The sequence below is a fragment of the Chinchilla lanigera genome, unplaced genomic scaffold (assembly GCF_000276665.1).
Source record: "Chinchilla lanigera isolate Chin_1 unplaced genomic scaffold, ChiLan1.0 scaffold00043, whole genome shotgun sequence".
Classification (NCBI taxonomy): domain Eukaryota; kingdom Metazoa; phylum Chordata; class Mammalia; order Rodentia; family Chinchillidae; genus Chinchilla; species Chinchilla lanigera.
In genome coordinates this window covers 12325324-12343764 of record NW_004955444.1, presented here as the reverse complement: position 1 = coordinate 12343764, position 18441 = coordinate 12325324, and the positions used below count along the sequence as shown (strand labels likewise).

Sequence of the window (18441 nt, the reverse complement as noted above, 5' to 3'; positions counted from 1 at the left end):
GGCCAGGGGCCACGCCTCTCCGGGGGGCGGGGGTGGCAGCTGAGCGGCCCGGGGGGCGGCGTGGGGAGTCGTATTGCTGGGTTCTTCGCCTGCACTGGGGGTGCCAAGCTTCCGTAGAGGGTTTTAAAGCTCACGGATGTTTCAGCTAGAGCTGCTGCATTGAATATGCAAATGATGAAGCCCCTGGCTTGTAATAATGCTCTACAAAAAGAAGGTACTTAAGCATTCGCGTATTTCAGTGTTTAAATGGTAGTGGTGGACAAAGCAATTTAAAATAAGGGTTCTGGCATAGGCCGTTTTACAGACGCAGAAGACAGTCTCCAAAGAACCTGTTATATTTCCTCTCACTACTTATATTGATAATAGAGTTTTTAAAACGTATCCATAAATCAGTTGCCTGCTTCGTTTATGAACATTTTATAATTGACTAATTTCTGTTTTATTACTCTTCATTTCTTTCAATTATTATTGAGTCCTGGCTGCAAAGCATAGGCTTGGTGCAAGAAAAGAATGGTTCGTAAACTTGTTGCCTGAAAGAACACACAGGAAGGCACACAACTGAACCACTGGATCATTAAAAGGGAGATCATCTGCTTTAACGTGAAGCCTAAGAAGTGGATACAAAAACAGAGTATAATATACAAATTTGCCTCAAAGCAATATATGATATACACATCTAAGTCTAGCAAAACAAGTTGTTTTCATACTTTCCTAGGTAAGTTTTTGCTGAGTGGTTTACAGGAATTTTGAAATCTTCCTTTTGGGCCCCACGTGCAAATTGTTTCTTTTATCAAGCAGCAAGATGAGCCTCAGCCTACCTCGTAGACGAGAATTCCTTCTGGGACGTTGCTTCAGCAACCGAATTTTGCAGTCTGGGCGAACATCTGTGACAGGTGAGTTTGGATGTTGAACGCACTGACGCTAAGGGCAACAGCTTAGGCAAGTTAGGCCCAACCGAGTCCTGGGCCGTGTGAGAAAGAACTGGAGACAAGCGTGGTCACCTGTTCTTCCTCTGCCAACCCTCCCTGCAGGATAGCGCCTGAGTGGCTGCCGCTTTTGTTGCCGCCTACTAGAGATGTTCTCAAGGCACCTAGTCTCCATTGCCAAGAGATAACCAAGGTGGGTGGATAAATGTGGAAGAGGTTGCTACTTTACTGACTTAATACATTCTTTCTTAAGACTGGATACAATTCAATATGACTAAAAATTTAGGTGTTCCTAAAACTGCACTGGCCATTTTCAGGTTATCATCTTAGTTCATTTAAAATTAATAATATCATTAAATAAATATCTGCTTCTACTGCAGGTAACAAAATAGTTGACTAAAGAGGCTTTTTAAAAATGAAAAGTGTATTTTTTCCATATTACAAAAAAGTCTAGAGGTATTAACCAACGCTAAGGTTAGTTAATTCAGCAGTGCAACATTGTCAGGGGCTCAGGTTAAGTTCTCTGAGATTCTCACTTTACCCTTCCTACTTGCAAAAAATGCTCTCATAGCTGTAAACATCACATTTTTATATACCAAATTCCAAAAGCAGGGAGGTGGGACATTTCTTTTCATGTGTCTCTTAACTAGAGCAGGAAATCTTTCAGAGAATACCTACAATAGATTTTTGTCCAGGTGCACTTAGCCATGATTTGATTACAAGTTGAGGCATTATCAGCTTATGTGGAAGGGTGAGCTCTGACAGTAAAGGGAGACAGTCTGAGAGAGGCTACCAACTGTACCTGCCATAAGGGAGGATCTTAATTATAAAGTTTGGGATTGTTGTGAATTTCATGAGCCCTTTTTTCATTAATATACGAAGAGTATAGGCTCATAAAGAAAAATACAGAAATTGTGACAAATACTGTAATGATACAGGTTTTCAGTTCAACTTCTGCTTTAAAAGTTGTCACAGAAGCAAAAGTAATTTAATGCAGCTTTATTGACTACAAAAAAGTGTGCATATGTCAAATGAAAAATCCAGTAAGTCTTCACATGTATATACCTATGAAACCATCACCACATTCAAGATGACTGTATTCACCATCCCATTCTTTCATTCAGTGTAATTATTTTGAGATTCATTGATGCTCTGGTAGCCTAACAACAGTGAATTCCTTTTTTATTGTTGAGTAGAAGTCCATTAAATGGGAATACAGTACCACAACTTGGTTATCTATGGTTCTGCTGATGGAGCTTTGGATGTTTCCAGTGTTTGCATATTACAATAAAGTTGCTATGAACATGCATCTAAAGTATGTCTTTCTACGGACATATGATTTTTCTTCTGGTAAATACCCAGAGATAGAATGACTGGATTATAAAGTGTACATATGTTTAACTTTGTAAGAAAGTTAAATTGTTTTTCAGAGTGATTGTACCATTTTACATTTCTGCCAACAGTGTCTGATAGTTTCATATGTTTCACATTTTTGGTATGGTCTTTTGATTTTAGACTTTTGAACCCAGGTGTATAGTGATATTTGACTTCACTTTTAATTTATGTTTCCATAATTAATAATGGGCATCTTTAAACATGTTTATGTACCACTTAAATACCTTTTTTGATTGTCTTAGTTTTCTTGTTGCTAGGACAAAATACCCAACACCCACAAGTTAAAGGAGGAAAGGTTTCTTTTTGCTCATATTTTGCAGAACTTTAGTCCAAGGCAGGTTGGCAAGGCAGAGGAGCATCACAGAGGAGAAACAGTCCATGGCAGAGCAAGCAGGAGGCAGCAAGCAGCGAGCCTGCCTGCCTTCTTTTCCCCTCATATTCCATCCATGCTCCAAGCCTATTGATCGGTGCTACCCGCACCCCGGGTGGGGCTTCCCACTACCTACACCCAGAACGATGCTAAACCAATCAGTGGACTAATCCAGTCATCATACCCTTAATCTGTATTCACATGCCTTTAACCCATATTCACACCCCCTGGAGCCAGCCACCTCAGAAAAGCCCCACCTATGAATGCATGAGGTTTTGAGGGGATATCCAGATACAGGCCATAACATTGATGAAAGTAATACCTATTGAAATTCTTTGCATATTTGAAAAATTGTTTGTTTTCTTATAATTGAATTTCAAGGGTTCATTATTCATTATATGGAGTTTTAAAAATGAGATATGATTTGCAAATATATTCTTCCTGTATATACTTTGTCTTTTTGTTCTTATAACAGTGTGTTTCAAAGATAAATTCCTTATTTTGATGAAGGTAAATTTATTTATCTTCTCCTCCTTCTCTTCCTCTTCCTCCTCCTCCTGCTCCTCCTCCTCTTGTTTTGCTATGCAGGGTTTTGCAATGCAGTTCAGGCTGGTCTTGAACTCAGTTTGCAACCCAGGCTGGCTTCAAACTCGCAGCGATCCACCTGCATCAACTTCCTAAGTGCTGGGATTACAGGCATGAGCCACCACACCTGGACTGTTTTCTTCTTATGTGCACTTTATTTTAGTGCTATGTCTAAGAAACTACCTATTTCACATTTCTGGAAAATCTATTTTTTATAAACAATAGGCATATTCAGTTGTCCTTGTATAGAGTAAATTTTGTATTTAAGGCTCACATTGAATCTCTCAATATCTATGTTCATACAGATTATGTCATGAAAGTTTTTAAAAGAAAGAAGTAAAAGTATTTTAATTATAATAAATATGACCCTAAATATATGCAAAATTATAAAGAATGCATGTACTTTCAGAATCTATTAACAATAAAAAAAAATTTAAAAAAAACTTTTGCAAAGTCACTTGATAAAATGTTAATATGCAATAATTAATTTTATCTCTGTATATGGTTAAACCTCATGGGTTATGTCATGAATTTTGCCTAAACTCATTAAGTTCCTGTTATCGTTTGGATTTAAAATGTTCCCCCACAGCTCATATGTTAAAGGATTGGTCCACAGCTGATGGTGCTGTGGGAGGTGGTAGAAACTTTAAGAGATGGGGCCTCGGTAAAGTTAGGTCACTGAAAGTGCTCTCCCAGAGAGGATACTGGGACCTTCCACTCCTTGTCTCCCTACTTCCTACCTGCCATGAGGTAAGCAGTCTTTCCCTCCCACACACTTCAGCCGTAATGTTCTTCCTCGCCACAGGCCCAACTGATGGGGTCAAACAACCATGCAGTGAGACCTTCGAAAGTGTGAGCCAAAGTAATCTTTTGTCCTTTCACATGACCTCAGGTAGGTTATCACCGTACAGGAAGCTGACTAACACAGTGCCCTCAACATTGAAGGACTCCTTAAACTAGACCAGTCAAGCCTTTGCTGGGACAAAATACGTAGGCCTCCTCATTCTGGCACACTGTAAGACTCTTCTTCCCTTTCTTTGATCTGAACTTCAGCGCCAACTTCTCAGTGAGCCACTCTTGCCCTGCTTATCTAAAGTAAGCCCACTCCAACGCATTTCTTTTTTATTTGCATCTAGTACTTATTATAACCTGAATTATCTTTTTAAAAACTTTATATACTTTTGCACCCTTATATAAGTTCTGTGAAAGGAGAGACTTTGTGTGCTTTGTTCACCTTTTTACTCCTACTACCTAATATAGTGGCACTTAATGAATATCTATTGCATGAATATGTCATACACATGTATGTGCTGACTCAGAAAAATGTAGATTTTTAAAACTAAGTTATACAATATATTTGAAAAAGATCCCATGTTGGATTAAATAAAAAAGACCTACATTCATATGATTTTTAATGGATAAAATATTTTGAGACATTACAGAAGAAACTTTTGAATGTATACTTCTACAGGATGAAATTTGGGGTTTGTGGGAAAGTGATATTTTTATTTTTTGCTTTATACCATTCTTTACCATTTACATTTTTACTATGTATATGAACTGATCTTTTCTTTTTGTTTGCTTTTTTTTTCTAAACAGGGTCTTCCTCTATAGTTTAGACTGAACTTGAGCTCACTATGGATGTAGCCTAGGTTGGCCTGAGACTAATAGCAATCCCCTATCTCAGCCTCCAGAGGGACGGGATTACAGGCATTCACTACCACGCATGGCTCCTTATAACTAAATTTTTAAAAATTATTATAGTAGTACATTTTCTTTGCAGGATGTAAAAATAAACTATTTCTAAGATTTTTCCTTTCAATTCATTGCCTTGTCACTCTGGCATTAGGAAGAGTTTAGCCTTCTCCAGCAATGAGCAGATCCCTGAGGATTGCTGGTCTCTAATTACCAAACTGAGTTAATGCTGCCAGTTTTGCAAATACAATTAAAATCACTTCAACAGAAGTTTTCATGATTTAAATATAATAGCTTAGCAAAAGTAACTTAGAAATATCCAATCTTTGATATGGTTTTAACTAGGATAACCAGGATTACCAGAATTACCTTAGAAAGTTTACATTTTGTAATAAATATATGTGTGGATTCAGGGGCATATAGAATATTATTTTCTTGCAGGCTGTCAGAATCTATTGTCTGCACTTACACATGTAGATCTCATTAGTAAATTAATACATTTGGCCCCCAGCCCTTTTTCATATTAGTGGATAATTGGGAGAACCTCCCAGATCTGCTATTCGTTTGCAGTAGAAAATGACATTGTAACTGGTAGGAAGTCAGCTGTAATAACCACATCCTTGTGCTTTCCCCTGGCCGACAGTAAGCATGTCAAAACAGAGTTAATGCAAAAGAAATGTAAATGACCCTAGCCACAAATGCATGCCTTTTTTATATAAGGTCCTTTTATTTTAGGCAAGGTTATTTTAAAACATAATATTGACATTGAGATAATCATAGCATTTATACATCTCATCAAGTTTAAAACTCCAAATCTGTGGAAAAATACATTAAATTGTTAGAAAATGAGGCATTGAGCTGAATGAAAGTTGATTCGTAAGCACTTGAAGTACATGAACTTTACTGAGATAATTTTGGTGAAAATTACCTAAATTACTTAAGATTTCTGCCCGGATCTAAAGTAATGGGTTGGCCATAGTGGATTTAATTGTCAATGTGAGACACTAGGATTTTCCTATTTTTTATTTTACAATTTAACTTTCATATTAAGAATAAACCTTGAAAATAACTTCTGAAATCTTATGACAAATTCTGAATGGAATGGAATGTTTTAAATTGATCAAACTGACCAATGGGACTTGAGGGGAAGTTTGCTAGGGGATTTGAAAATTTTCTTTATTGATGCAGGGACATGTGCTCACTTTGGCAGCACACATATTAAAATTGGAATGATGAAGGGACACACACAAGGAGAGGTGGTTCTTCTTCCCTTAGACACCCTCATCTGTGAGAGAGTGCCCACCTCCTACCAGTGTCTTCCTAAGGGAGGGGAGCTCACTGGAGAGGGCAAAACAACCTAAAGACATTAAATAGCCACCAAATCAACTAAAATTTAGCAGCAAGGAAGCCACTCTAGCTTAGGCTTTTTCTTATGGGAATTTATACTTTTTTTTACTTTAAAAAATTATTCAAGAATAATAACATAGAGAGTTGAGATGGATAGTTGAAAACTTCAAGCCCAAGTTAAATTATGATGTTACATGTACCTAATCAGAATCACATAAATTATGTCATCAAATTAATATCACATGAAGCCTTCCAATGAGTTACAATAAGGAATTAAGTCTTAAGTTTTACCAGCTTCATCTTTAAGGGACAATAAGTGTATTGTTCTCAGAAATCTCTAAGGGAAAATAAGATTGACAAGGAATATTTTAACTGGAAGGAGCAGTTAACTGGAAGGCATAACATTACAATGAGAACTATGTAGAAAATGAATTTGAATACCCACAGTGTGTACTTTTGCACTCATTCTTGAGTATTATGTTTGTTTTTATTTATTTTATTTTGTTTTGGTACTGGGAATCAAACTCAGGGCCTTGTGCTTGCCAGGCAGGCACTTGTGCCACTGAGCTATATCCCCGGCCCTGAATATTGTATATATATATATGTCAGAGACCCCACTGTCCCAAAATGTGTGTCCCCACCTTTCAGAGGGTGTCACACTTGTGTATGTGTGAGAGCCCTCTCCCACGGACTTGGAAGCCTTTGTGCACTGATGAAGGTGATACACAGACATGTAGTCCCCACACTCTTGTAAAGCACACAGAACACAAATACAAATACTGTAGTGAGGCCCCTTTAAAAGAAAAGAAACAACTCTTTGCTATTTCACAATAGTTGTCACAGGTAAATCCTGCAGTTCTCTGAATAATAGCATGTTCACATGTGTGTAGCCTTCACTTTCTAGTGGATGTATCTTACCTTCGCCTTTTTGTTGACTTCAGCTTCAAGACCCAATCTGACCACCACATCCTGCTAGTTCTCCTTTTATAATGCGTTTATTAGAATGAGACCATGGGCAATTTACTGACTCTCTCTCTAAGTTGGTTTCCTCTTCCTCTTTAGTAGAATTTTGGAACAACTGAATGAGACAAGTTATGAAAGTCCAGGACCTGGAAGATGTTAACTATCAAGAAAGTGTTGGCACATTAGAACTGATGTTGTCCTGCCTCCTTTTTCTCTCCATTCTAGACCAGTCATCAGATTGGTCACTCTTCCTAAAGTATCTCTGAGGCTGGATAGGCGGCACATGCCTAGAATCCTAGCACTATAGGAAGCTGAGGCAGGAGGATAGCAAGTTCAAGCCCAGCCTGGACACCTTAGTGAGTTAATGAGACCCTATTCCAAAAAAAAAATCTTTGATATAAAATAGCGACAAAGGCTTGAGGTGTGGCTCAGCGTTAGAACACCTGCCTAGCATGTGTTAAGCCCTGAGTTTGATCCTCAGCACTACAAACAAATAACTAATATCAGTGACATCATTTACTCTGATCAGTTCCAGCTCTAGACCCTGACATGCTCCTGATCAATTCCCACCTAGGCTTATGGTGCAGAAGTTTGATAGATGTGGAGTGTTTGTGTTTCTAAATTACCTTTTATTTTTTGAAATGGGGTCTCGCTGCATATTTCAGGCTGGCCTCAAACTTGTGGTGATCCTCCTGCTTCAGCTTCCCTAGTGCTAGGATTACAGACATATGTAACCATGCCTGGCTTCTAAGTTACTTTTGATAAACTGTTACATTATCTTTAAATCTTGGAATTTTTTCGTTGAACTGATTTTTAGTTGTATTTTAATTTGCATTTTCCAAGAAGGTGAAAGATACTTTATATATGCTTACTTTTGTTTTTCCTTTAAAAATGCTTTTCATGGTGATAATCATTTGGATTTTCAATAAATCACAGTCCTCATAACCTTTGCCTAACTTTTATTGGATTATTTTATATTTTTAAAAATGTAATTATGGGCTTTTGTATGCATTCTGGATAGTAATTATCAATGGACAATTATATGTATTGCAAATAATTTTCTAGTTGGTTTCATTTTTCATCATATTTATGGAGTCTTATGTTTTTGGAAATCTATGTTTTTCTTCCTGCAGCTCTCCAACACCCAGCACCTCTACCTGTGAAAGATTTTTGGCAGTTGGTCAATCCACATCTTTGAATGAGTCTTTCAAGGCCCTCTTTGCTTTAAAAGTTGGACTAATAAGCCAGGCATGGTGGCGCATGCCTGTAATCCTAGCACTTAGGAGGTTAAGGCAGGAGTTCGAGGCCAGCCTGGGCTACATAAGTGAGTTCAAGGCCAGCCTAAACTACATAGTGAGACCCTGTCTCAAAAAGACAAAAACAAACAAACAAACAAACAAAAAAGTTGGGAATAGTACAGTGCTTATTCTTAGTACCATTGTGAGAATGAAATAATACATGGGAAGTGTTACTCCTCTTCCCTATTGACTTTCTTTTAAGGCTGCATGTTCTTGTTTGCTTTTTACTATGCCTGGAATGGTTTTCTCATTCCCCTTGGCATAAGACTGGAGTAGGCACCCCCAGCATTCCTCCCTGATAAAGGAACCTTGCTTTTCTTTGTGTTATTTCAATCTGTTTGTGTGCTTCCCCTGCCTCAGGTAGCTGATGCTGAGGACTGGCTCACTCCTTAGCTCTCCTCAGCCCCCTTACCCAGCCTTTGTGTACTTTCAAGGCTAAAAAGATACTTATTATGTATTTGTAGATTCTTTTGTAGCTAGAATTCTGAATGTGAATTATGTCCTGAGAGAGACCACATTCACATATTTCTTGTGGGATACTGTTACAATTGTTCTATTTTATTGCTAGTTACTGTTGTTCACCCATTTATGCCAAAAATTGATTTTTTAAAATTTTTTTAATGACATTTAGATATGTTACCTTGAAAAATTCAAGGAACATGAATCTGAAGAGAATATATTTCATTAGGTTCCATTGTTATGAGCATCCTAAGAATGGATCACTAGGCACTGAATGGGTGATCTCTTACTGTTCATAATTTATGTTGTTTTTCATAGGTATGCATGTTCTTCATAGGAAAAAACATAGTATAAATAGGGTTTAGTACTACAGATAGTTTCAGACATTCATTGGTGATCTTGGTATGTAACTCCTTTGGACAAAGAGGGATACTGAACCCCCCAAAGTCCCCATCTCCTAATACTGTCACACAGGGGGTTAGCATTTCAACATGTAAGTTTTAGGGGAACATATTCAGACTTGTAACAACATCCAGAAATAATGTTTAGCCAGCTCTCCAGGCATCTCTTGGTCCAGTCAAGTTGACACGAAAAAATTAGCCAGCACATATATGTAGTAAAGGCAGCACGCTTCTGGAATTTAGCCACTGTAGGGGCAGCTTTCCAAGTGGCAGGCAGAGTTCAGATCATGGTAGAAGTCTGAGCTGCCTTGGTAGCCCAGTTCCATGGAATGACTCTGGAAGTTGTTCCGAATTATTGTCAACCCATGCTATTATTTGGCTAAGTGCCCTTCAAAGGCTTATGTGTTAAAGGCTTGGTCCCCAGCTCATGGTGCTATTAGGTGGGGGTGGAACCCTTAGGAGGTACAGCCTGGTTGAAAGTCTTTTGGTTATATGGGAATAGCCTTTGAAGGGGATATTGGGATCCTGGCCCTCCTCTCTGTCTCACTTTTTGACTGCTGCAAGGTGAACAGCTTTCTCCACCACGCACTCCCACTGTGATCTACTGCCTTTCCACAGGCTCAAAAACAACGGGCCAGCCAACCATGGATTTAAAGCTCCAGAACAGTGATTCAAAATAAACCTTTCATCTTTTTAAGTTGATTACCTCAGATATTTTCTTACAGTAATGGCAAGTTAACATATCCCATGATTCTGTAAGTCACTAATCACCTAGAATAAGTCCATTTCTTTTAAAACTAGCTGGAGCAAATACTATGACCAAGTCCCAGTGGATATATTTGCCTTATATATGGGAGTGGCCTGTGACCCAGGCCTGGCCAATGAGAAATAAGTAGAAACCTTGGACTCTGATAACTCTATAAAGCCATCTTACCAGTCCTGGGCTATTTCTTTGCAGAGGATAAAGTCCTAATTTATTTAAGAGACAAATATGTATCCCTGTATGTTGCATCTTCAGGTTTGCGTTTTTTGTAGGTTACTTGGGTGCTGTTTATGCTGAAGGCTAGGAAAACTATTAAGCTATAAATTATAAGGTGAAATATTATGAATATCTATAATAATTATTCCTACATACATTTGTGAATGTAAGTATAAATATACCTTTAGGGAAATCCTTTAACATGGAATTACTAAGTCAGAGAGTTAAAATATTGAGGGATATTGCCAAATTGTACTTAGGTCAACTTACATTCACACAGTACAACACTCCTCATTTCTTCTCCTTTGCTAAAAATGGGCATTTTTTGTTTGTATCATTTGGATAAGTAAAAGGTGTTTCCTTTTACTTATTTTACTTACTTTACATTTCCTTACCTTTTACATTTGTATTTCTTCGCCTGTTGTGCTTTCATGTATCTTTTCATGAAGACATTGGCTGTTTGATTTCTATGAACTGATTTTTCCTACTATTTGTAAATTTTCTACTCAATTGTTGGTTTTTTCTTTTTAAATTCTGAGAATTAATTTTATATACAGGAAATGACTACTCTTAACTACCATACATTCTGTGACTATTTTTCCTGTGGTGTTTCATTTCTTGTTGTGTCTTTTGACTTTGTTTATAGATATTGATACTTTCCTTTTTAGAGGCAAGATGTACTGTGTTGCCCAAGCTAACCTCAAATTCCTGGCCTCAAGGAATTCTCCTGCCTCAGGTTCCCAAGCAATTGGAATTACAGGCATATCGTTCACTGTGCCTGGTTGGGATTTTTTGTTTTATGGGCTGGTTTTTGTTGTTGTTGTTTTCCAGTACTGGGTATTGAACACAGGGTCTGTCCACACCCCCAGCCTATATTTCATGTTTGAGACAAATCTTGCTAAGTTTCTAGGTTGCCTGGGCAGAGCTCAAACTCACAATCCTGCCTCAGCCTCGCAGAGATGAGTTTATTTTTATGCAATCAAAATCAACAATATTTTCCTTTATGATATCTTACAATACATGCGTGTGTGTGTGAGAGAGAGAGAGAGAGAGAGAGAATTCTTGCCATCTTTAATTGTTCACCTAATAAGGCTAATTATCCAGAGAAGACATGACTTGCATTGCCTGACTTGCATTGGACTACCTATGTACAGTATAATTTTACCATAAATGAGAGGAGAGAGAAAAAGGCAAAGGACATTAATTTATCGCGGGAAAACACTATACCAAGTGCTTACCTGAGTGAAAAGCCTGCAGCAAAGGACAGTGCTTTCCAACTAGACTGGTGGTAGAAGCTCAAGTGCCCCAAATATCCAGGGAGCTAGCAGAGTAGGAACCAGACAGAGTAGGACCCAATCTGCCTGGGTCTCAATATGGACTCTGCCCTGACTAGCTGGACAACCCTAAGCCAGTTTCTCAGACTCTAAGTTTTCCTAATGTATTTGTAAAGGTTCTCAGAATCATAAAATCATTTAGGTGTGTTCAAATCTATAAGGGTAAATATAATGGAATACCGAGCAACTAGGCTGTAAACTGTCAGTGCAGATAGTACATCTCTGCTTTATAATTGGGTTAAAATGTCCACCCCACAACCCAAATGTGCAAACAATAATGTAACTTTCATCATGGACTCCTGTCCCTGACGTCATATTCTCTAGAATTCCCAGTCTTGAAGAGGAAAACCACCTGTCAAATAGGTCTTTCTAATTTTATCACTCATACATACAGTCAAGTAAAAGAAGCTATCAGGGTTGGTTTCCCTCAGTGAGCTTTCCATCTGTCCTTCCCCTCCAATTCTTTGATGGCTTTAGGGAAAAGTTGTTTTTCCGAAGGTGGTTGAAGGAGGGAGGGAACACAGGATTCTATGTTGTCCTTCCTCTGTGCCTAGACTGCACTCACAAGGTACATCTGTGACCTGAGCACCAGGTCCCTAAGGGTGGTGCTGGCGCCCCACTGCCGCCACTGCCATCCTGCTCATGTCCTGATCCTGCGTTTAACCTCCACAGACCTCCACCCATTCCAGCATCCCAGCCTGGGTAACCCCTGCACCTTCTCCACTGACAGCGTGCTCCCCAGGCTCCTCCTCCAAGCTTTGCTTCTCGCCACATCCTCCCAGGTTGAGACTCAGGGCTGAACCCAGGGCTTTTTGTGGGGATCAGAGATGGATGGTAAGCTCAGCCTTGGCTCCTCCACTCCATCCAAGGCAGATGCCCGTGCAGATGATGTCCCCGCTGGGACCTTTCTTCCTCTGGGCCGCCTAGGCCTGACCACTACCCTTCCCAGTTACCCCTGTGAGTCAAACTCCGTGTGTAGACTTCCAGTCTTGGCTCTTACATAAAGTGTTTATGTATTTAGAAACCTACTTCCAATCTTAATAAAGTCTGAAACTTAAGTCTATTATCTTGACAGAGATTCTGAAAGTAACTTTAATATTTTTAAAGGCATACAATAACTTTGTTCTAGGAAGAATGTGCCTTAAAACCGAGGTCTTTAATTCAATGAATAAAGAAAGCTAAGGCTACCTTTTAGTAACCAAGAAAACATAATTTCCACCTTCCTTAGTAAATTGCTGCATGCCCTGAGGGTATTTACTGAAAACAAGGTTCCCTAACTCATCTTTTAGGAAGAAATAGGATCTAGGCTTTTTTTTTTTTTTTTTTTTTTTTTTTCGGTTTTTCTCCGGTACCCGGAACCGAACTCACGACCTTGCGCTTGCCAGGCAGGCACTTTGCCGCTGAGCTAAATCCCCAGCCCCCGGATCTAGGCTTATTTCTACAATCAATTTCCTCTTCTGCCTATCTTGCCTCTGCCTCCTTTATTTCCTCAAGCTGAACTAGACCTGGATCTTCAGTAACTGTCTCCAGCCCCTGAAGGATGCTGTCAGCTCCCCTTGCAGGAAGTTGTTTCCTTTCAGTGAGGGAACAGAGTTTCTCCTGTGAGCAAATTGCGCATCCCCTGTGGCCACATGGGCGCTTGCATAGCTTGGGGGAAGCAGAGGCCCAGTCGTTGTTTAAGGTGAAGCAGGTTTTGTGTGTCGGGTTAAGCCACTTCCATTGTCACCATCTGCTAGTCACTGAGTGTCTGGGTTGGAGAGGAAACGCGCTTGTCACTGGGTGAGGCAGCTCTCTAGGCCTCTGGAGCTGAAGAACACAGCCGGCATTTGGTCTGGTCTGGAGGTCAGGTCTTCCTCTTCAGGGCACTGGTAGAACTGGCCCCCTCTTTCCGAAAGGAGGATCTTTCAGTAGCTTTCCCACTTTCCTCACTCAGCTCTCCTTGGCTCAGCCATTGTAGACCTGTTTTTACTTGGCTGTTTTTACAGCCCACATTTCAAGATGGCTCTGGTGCAGAGGCTTACAGTACAGTTCCCATAGTTTGCAACAAACCCATTTCCAAAGGCCGTAGAAATGGAGAGGAGCGGGTAAAGTTCACCCCCAGGACATATCTTTTGGTCCTAAGAGGGCAAGAATGCGTGAGTTTCTTGAGTAGCATCCGTGTGCACAGGAAATGACTTTGAGCCTATAGTTAAGATTATTCTCCAGTTTGTAATTTAAAAGCTTCTGACAGCTAAATGCTGTGGTATAATTTGTAATGAAAGTGTTTTAGTAACTGAGGTCTATTTTACTGAATTGGTTTCTCTTATAAGTTGAAACTAAGACTTATGTAAACATAGGAAGGGAAACCCTTCCAAAGTTTATATAGTTAGGCAAAATATTAATGTTCCTCATTCCCAACTGACCTGCAATTCCATCTCTATGGTGCTTATAGTTCACAGGGAGCAAATCTACAGAATTCAAGGGCATTTATTTTTCAATACTATATATATGAAATATCACCGGCTACCAGTATGTAATAAAAGTACATACTAATTTTTTGAAATATTTAATTTTATAATATTCCTCCTAAATAGTCCCTTTAAAATTTGGAATCTTAGCTTTTGGATATCTTTTCAGTTACAAGAAAAAAAAAATAACTAAGAAAATTCAGTGTCTACCTTGGAAAAAGACAGCAATAGTACATGACTAGTTGTAAGTCACCTGGGAAATTGCTAGAAATCCTCCAGCAATGATTTAAAAATAACTGAACAAACCTGAATCTGTCACCAGATTGAAACAGCATCCTCCATTGCTAAAAGAGTCAAAGGTTATAGCTTTTCAAATAAAATATATGATTGATATAATGCAGTTAGAAAAGATGCACATTGACATTAAGCCATCTCTTAAAATATTTAATGTATAAATTTGGAGCAGAAGTCTTCCAGGAAGGGAGCTCTGAGCCCCGAGGGCCGCACCTGCTGCAGGCTCCAGCCGTCCGGGCCCAGGACGCCGTTGCCATGGCCGAGTCAGAGAAGCCGAGCCTGGACAACTTCTTCACCAAGAGGGAGCGGAAAATAAAAGTAGAGCAGCAGCACAGTCAACGCCGCAGGCGGAGCCTTAGGTTCCTGGGACCGCCATGAAGGCCATGATGAAAGATGAAGACGAGGGGAAAGTATCTGAGCAAAAAGAGGTTGATTACAGTGGACTCACACATTACGATTAAGGAGTGGCCTTCGCTAACCCCTCTAAGGTAACTGGACCACAGCTAACCACCATGAACAGCCATTCATCGTCTGATCTCTGTCGGCTCTACAGCGGCCGACGCAGACCATGCAAGTAACCAGCCTGTTGCACTATGAAAGTTTAATGTATCACAACTGCTCTTTATGTATATTGGATTTAGGGGAATTTTCATTGTTGTATAAATGTGTGAACTAATTCAAGACTTTTTTCATAATCGCTCTGCAAGTACAAAAAAACAGAACCTGCTGCCAGTGGTCATTTGGAAATCTTTTTATGTTCAGATACTGAGCCTTTGTAAGGGTTGACTACCTCAGATTTGGTGCACTCTTTGTGGACCACAACTTCTGGATAAGAAAGTTACAGCAGTTAAAGTGTTGATGTGAACCTTGAAACCAGCTGTACTGGATTTCTATCAGAAATCCTGCAGAAAGTCAGGCATCTGGGTTCTGATCTGCTATAAAAGATGAAGATTTAAGTGATCTTAATTAACCTGTCCTATGCCCTACCCTAAAGAGTACTCTGTAGTAAGCTGTGGCTATATTAGACTTCTGGAACATGCCATTCTCAAAAAATTGATGTGTTCAGATCATCTGAGTAGGGCTGTGACTTATAATTTCAATTTTTAGTTAGTCTGAAGTAACTACAAATTAAATTCTACCAAACTTGGGTGCACCAAGTGGGAAAGAGGGTGGGCTGGGGAAATAACATAGTTTCCTTTAGTAGTTTTTTTATTTGTATAGTGCTTTTTCTCTGTTCCACATTAAGGTCTTTTTTTGCTTTGATTTAGAATAAGTTCTTTGGCAGCATATTACTTAAGTCAAGTAACCTGAAATATGCATTCAAATTGTGATGTCTTATGAATTTGCCAATCCATAGAGTGGAACCAAAGAGCCTTTGATGTAGAGGGCAGCGGATGCTGGCGGGTCTACTTCAGGTGCTGCTACAGCCTCCTCTCATTAGGTCTAAACTGTATAGTAAACTGCTGTGGAAAGAGTATGGTTTCTGCTCAGGCTAAGGCAGGGATGGCGAACCTATGACAGGCGTGCCACAGCAGGCTGTTTGTTATCACTGAAAGCTCTAAAAGGTTTGCCATCACTGGGCTAAGGGATTCACTGACAGGTCACACAGATTCAAAGCCACAAAGCTAAACTTCACGTAGCACCCATTTCAGTTTCAGGGATCTTGCATGATCTTTGACAAGACTTCCTTATATATTTGTGCCCAGATTTTTAAGGTATTGGCCATTCTGTAGATGCAGTGATTGTCTCAGTTAGCTCTGTTATCAGCCTTTTGGTGTGTTTTCATAGTGTTCATTTGGAAAGGTCAGGCTAAAGATACTGATGTAGCACTTCTGCTTTTAATAACTGTAGACTACAGACTATCCAGTAGTATATAGTAGTCCTTGCAGGAGACTTGAGGAAGCTCCCCAGGATTACTGAACTTTTTTCCATCTAAGAAGATAGTCTAGGGGGCTGGGGATTTAGCTCAGTGGCAAAGCGCCTGCCTGGCAAGTGCAAGGTCGTGAGTTCGGTTCCCGGTGCTGGAGAAAAACCAAAAAAACAAAACAGAAGATAGTCTAGTAGTTTTTCCTTAGTCTGGTATCTTTGGTTCTCTAGAAATATTTCATAGTGGTAGTGACCACTTGATGCAGAGTCTGGGTGTCTCTATAATAAATTCCTTTGACAAATACAGGATTTGCAAACTTGCTGCTAGCAAGAGTAAAGGAAGTGGGTAAGTAAACCTTTCCTGGTGTTGGAGCATTTGCCTGTAGGAGTTCAATCTGATGAACATGTTGGTGCAGGAACTGGACTCTTAGGAGGGGCTGTAGACAGTCCCCAGACAGGCCTTACAGGGCAGTAATGTTGACATCGTTAGAGATGGCAGGTATGATGCCTGCCTTCTGGGGTATTTGGGTGAGTAGCTGAGCCAGCCAAGGGAGTTTGGATTATGGGAAAAGTAAGAGATTCTTGGTTAAGCTGAAGACTTCATTTGGGAACCGAAAACAAGTAATCTCTTGGATCTTGAGCCACATATTTTCCTTGAAAAGTATGCATTTTCCTACAAAATTTTGTCAGGGATTATGTTATTGAGAGGTGAAATGAGATGAATATGAAGTTTTATTTAATGGCACACTGTACTGGAAATCTGAAGACCTGCGGCAGACTTAAATTCCAGCTCTTGTTATAATTTTTGGAAAGACTGTAAAATGACAAAAATGCACATGCATCAAGTTTTAATATACTATATGATGAGTGGATGAGGCAGTCCTTTGTACCACTTCTTTCTTTGGATTCTCAGGCATGATTTGGCAGTGCAAGAACTCTGTAACATTAGGAAATTCAATAAAAAGTAAATACTAAAAAAAAAAAGTCTTCCAGGAAGATGGCAGAGTGGTAAGCAGCAGACAAAGAGCCACTCTGATATTTGGTGTCCAGACACTGGAATATAGCAACTCAAGGAACAAGAGGGAAGTGGGTCCCCTGGATACAAGAAGAATCTGAAGTGAGAATTGAGGCCCACCATGAGCACTAAGAGAGAAACTTCAACAAACAAGGAGATGGCAGGTGGGCCTTCTCCAGTTCAGGACTCTCTTCATGGAAGAGCAGTTCAAACCTACAGACACAGGGTGACTGCTGGTAACCCCAGAGCCCTCCATGGAGAGATGCACCAGTGCAATGGAGGAATGGGCATTGTAGACTGCACCAGCTGGTGAGTAGCATGGATTTGGTCTTCCTACAGGAGACAGAGATTGGCTGGGATCCATCTTGGACAGGGGCCAACTGAGCTCAGAACTCAGAACAACTGCTAGCTCCAACTAGTGGCTCCCAGCTAAGTTGAAGACTGAAGAAGGTGTGCCGATTGATGTAGGCTATAGTTATTGTTGATTGTACCACTTTAGCCAAAGTGACATAATTGTTCTAACCAGCTGTTCATCCTGGTATTCCAAGACTGAGATTGCTTAGATGCCATAAAAAATACTGTGTGCCAGTGCCAAAGAACCAGGGACCAGGCCAAGCAGAAAGCATCCCCAACAAACTGAAGAGGCAGGAACTTGCAACAGACTCAAAACCCAAAAACCAGCTACACCTGGAAGACACCTCAGAGAAGTAGTCATTTCCTAAGGGTTCTAAATACTAGCAATAAAGCTGCTTACCATAGCAATTTACAAGCATCAGCCCAGACATTAAACAGAGAAAAAAAAGAAAATGAGAAGACTCTTAATCAGATGCAATCCCAGGGGACAATGAGGTAGGACAGTCTGAAAGCCACTCACCTGGACTCTCTGAAGTGGTAACAACAAAGCAAATGAACAAGCCTCTAGAAAAAAATCAATTCATAAATAATTTTTCAGATAACTACAGAGATGTTGACTACAATGAGGAACATGCTGAGTGAGTCTAGGGCAGATACAGATAAAAAAAAAATAGAGGCACTTAGGAAACTGATGGAAACCATGAATGCCAAAC

The 18441-nt window shown here is 39.8% G+C and overlaps 1 long non-coding RNA gene across 1 annotated transcript; it reads left to right on the top strand.

Annotated features, from left to right (window-relative positions):
• Positions 1 to 33: 33 nt before the first annotated feature.
• Positions 34 to 3319, top strand: LOC102012908. The gene is made up of 5 exons (XR_262259.2): positions 34 to 214; positions 474 to 715; positions 799 to 893; positions 1032 to 1119; positions 3280 to 3319. It is a non-coding gene; the product is annotated as an uncharacterized LOC102012908 (long non-coding RNA).
• The last annotated feature ends 15122 nt before the right edge of the window (positions 3320 to 18441 follow it).